The sequence below is a fragment of the Myotis davidii genome, unplaced genomic scaffold (genome assembly GCF_000327345.1).
Source record: "Myotis davidii unplaced genomic scaffold, ASM32734v1 scaffold118, whole genome shotgun sequence".
Classification (NCBI taxonomy): domain Eukaryota; kingdom Metazoa; phylum Chordata; class Mammalia; order Chiroptera; family Vespertilionidae; genus Myotis; species Myotis davidii.
In genome coordinates this window covers 1,450,920-1,454,406 of record NW_006290441.1, presented here as the reverse complement: position 1 = coordinate 1,454,406, position 3,487 = coordinate 1,450,920, and the positions used below count along the sequence as shown (strand labels likewise).

At 46.2% G+C, this 3,487-nt stretch overlaps 1 long non-coding RNA gene across 1 annotated transcript in view; it reads right to left on the bottom strand.

Annotated features, from left to right (window-relative positions):
* Positions 1–2,775: 2,775 nt before the first annotated feature.
* Positions 2,776–3,487, bottom strand: part of LOC107183035 — a 2,401-nt gene continuing 1,689 nt past the window's right edge. Inside the window, exon 2 of the long non-coding RNA XR_001513813.1 lies at positions 2,776–3,287. This is a non-coding gene — a long non-coding RNA (uncharacterized LOC107183035). The remainder of the gene's footprint in view (positions 3,288–3,487) is intronic.

Genomic DNA, 3,487 nt, shown 5'->3' with positions numbered 1-3,487 from the left:
GTATATTTTATTGATTTTTTACAGAGAGGAAGGGAGAGGGATAGAGAGTTATAAACATTGATCAGCTGCCTCCTGCACAGCCCCTACTGGGGATTGCCCACAACCAAGGTACATGCCCCTGACCAGAATCGAACCCAGGACCCTTGAGTCCGCAGGCCGACTCTCTATCCACTGAGCCAAACCGGTTAGGGCTGATGTTGCTTTTTTAAAGCAACATAATTAGACAATGCAGTGTCTACATTACACTGGTGACTTAGTATTCCCTACTCAGCTTTTCTAAAGACAAAGTGATTATTGTGTCTTGAGGTCTAAATATCATATATGCGCCAATATATGGTGGCCTGAATATAATGTAATCAAAACCCCATTCTTGTCCTGGCTGGTTTGGCTCAGTGGATAGAGTGTCGGCCTGGGAATGAAGGGTCCTGGGTTTGATTCTGATCAGGGGCACATGCCCGGGTTGTGAGCTCGATCCTCATGGGCGGGCATGCAGGAGGCAGCAGATCAATGATTTCCTCTCATCAATGATGTTTCTATCTCCCGTTCCCTTCTTCTCTGAAATCAATAAAAATATATTTTTAAAAAAGAACTTCATTTACATTTCATAAAATAATGTGAAATTATATAAAATAATTAAATACCTTTAAATTCCTGATGAAATCTTTGACCAGGGTCTTGATCTTGAACCACTTTCCAGATCATCTAACATGGCTTTCGAGAGAACATTTCCTTCCCTTCCATGGCATTGCTTGAGATCCAGGCCGGAGAATCTGACCGTGTTCAGCTGGAAATACTACGCCTCATTACAAGTGCTCATCTGCATCACCTCGGGAGATTAGGCCTTTTATTTGTCCAGTCGGTGGGTATTTTCAGTCTCAACTGAGCGTATGATTTTTTAAAGCAATCCTTAAAATGCTTGTTTATAACTTTTGTTCACTCTTTAGGTTGTGTGATCATGTCTCCAGGAATAATTAATTGTTAAAGCTGTGTTAAACTTCTTTGTGCTTTTTTTGGTTTGGTCTGGTTCGGTTTGGTTTTGTACCAAGCCCATCAGAGGGCCTCCATAAACATTGAGAACTAGCCATGATTGGGCCATGTCGGGTTAATGTCAACCGATGGCTGTTGGCACCAATTCATTGCCAACAGGAATCCCTAATTTGAATCAGTGAAGAAGAAAACTATATTCGGTGTAAAACGGCTCAATGGTGATATGGCACAGCTGCGAAAGCAGCACGGCTGTGAGGTGGCCCCACGGCCCGGCGCCTCTCGGCGACACGGCTCTGCGCCTGATGGCCTGCTCTGCTCCATGCCAATCTGCTTTATGCTGTGCCGATCTGTTCTGCTCGGGCGAGACATCTTCCATGTTTCAGCTCAGCCCCAAGAGGCACAGTCCCGAATGGAAAAGTACAGTGCACTCTCCGAGCCAGAGGGAACTGGCTTATATGGACAGAAGTCCCTGTCCATCCTCATGTAAATGAGGACTCCAAGTCCTGGAAGTTTGATTGGCCCAAAAGGTGCTGTCCTGATTGGTCAGAATAGAGCCTGATTGGCTGGAGCTATGCAGTTCCTGTTGGATGGGGAAAACTTCAGTCCCATTGGTTGAAATAGGATTCCAGAACTCCTATAACACGTTAAGTGCCCAGCCTGTTTTGTTTCCCAGACGGAAAGTATAGTGTCAGTCACCGGTGACTGACAGGGCTGGCTCAGATGGCAGGAACAGTGCAGGCAGTTCTGTACAGAAGCAGGCAGTCTGGTGCCAGCTTCTGCTGGGCCAGAGCCCTGGCTTTCCTTGGACACCCCTTGGAAGGCTGTCTCTAAATCTGGTGAGATGAGTGGGAAAGAGATAGTCCCTGTCCTCCTGGCCCCACTACACAGCTGGTGTCGGAAGCTGCTCTGCACAGCCACCTCCATCAGAAGGTGAAGGATGGTCCTCATTCAGACTCTGGTCTCTCCGTGATAGAGGAGAAGGGAGACGGAGCTCTGTGGAACCAGGAGAAAGCACAGTTGGGTCCCTGGCTCTGCCTACAAAACTCTTCCTTGAATGATTGCTGGGAAAGTGACTCTTCCTTGAAGTCTCAGTTGCCCCAGGATGTTTCCTCTTCTCAGCGCAGGTGACACCTTACTCACATCTGAGTGTCCCCATGATCTGCTCCTGGCTGTCTCCCCTGCTGACCCGTGGACTCCTTTGGGGGAGAGACACTGCCTTAGCCATGCTGTGTCCCAGCCTTTGGCACAAGGCTGGCAGTGATGAGGCACTCATTTTTGAATGCACAAGTGAATAAATTAACATAATGTAGGAAACTGGGGGCTTTGTAATTGAATTGGAAGCATTGGGAAACGGGAAGGCCAGGGCAGCCACAAATGAAAAATCTTAAGTCACTGCAACAAGCACCTACTGATAACTACCCTGTTTTTAGTTTCCATCTAGAGCACTGGCACAGGTAGGTACAAACATTTTTATAATGTAGTGTATCGACTATGGTCAGTCTTTCACAGTTACCATGAGGTCAGTAAAGTTTCAAGGCCATCCTCTTACACTGGACTCTTTCTGGATCCTAAACCTAATTCTTTTAAGAGCCACACCTTCTCCCCACAATTGTATCAAATTCAGGTTCCACAAAACCTGGGCTTACTGTTGCATTCTATAGCTATTTATTGCATGGGGAGGGGTCGATTGGGAAAAAGGAGACATATGTAATACTTTAAACAATAAAAAAAGAGAAAGAAAACGAAAAATGATGGCTGCATTATAACACTAAATAAATAAATACCTAATTTTAAGCAAAAAAAAGAAAGCTATTTATTGATCTCTGATATGTGCCCAATACTGTGCTAGGCACTGGGAATAGAGCAGTGAATGAGAAAGACACTCCCAATCTTGGCCCTCTCTGCTTAGTACAGTGGAAAGACAGGCAGTAAGCTGTGGTCACAGCGCAGTAGTTCTACATGGGGGAGTGAGGTACAGAGTGGACAATTACTATTTTTTTTACTATCCACCCAGATCCCTTACAGAGTTTTTCGTTTCCCCCCATACTGTAAGTCTTGGTGGGAGTCTTGACACAACAGGGGCCCAGAAGGCCAGTCCTTGCTAAAGAAAACCAAGGCAGCAAGGGGTGGACACATGGTCCAAGCTCAATTAACTGCGAACTTCTCCCAGAGACTCTGCACCTGGACCGGAGGTCCCTGGAGAATTCATTCGCATTCTGGTCCAGGAAGCTCCAGGGTTTGATAGGGGTGGTTACACCACTGCCTTAGCCAGGTTCTCTCTGGCTGATTCTATCCAACTTCTTTTTTTTTAAAATTAAATCTTTATTGTTCAGATTATTACATTTGTTCCTCTTTTTTCCCCCCATAACTCCCCTCCTCCCAGTTTCCGCCCCACCCTCTGCCCTCACTCCCCACACACTATCCTCATCCATAGGTGCACAATTTTTGTCCAGTCTCTTCCCGCATCTCCCACACCCCTTTCCCCCCCCAAGAATACATA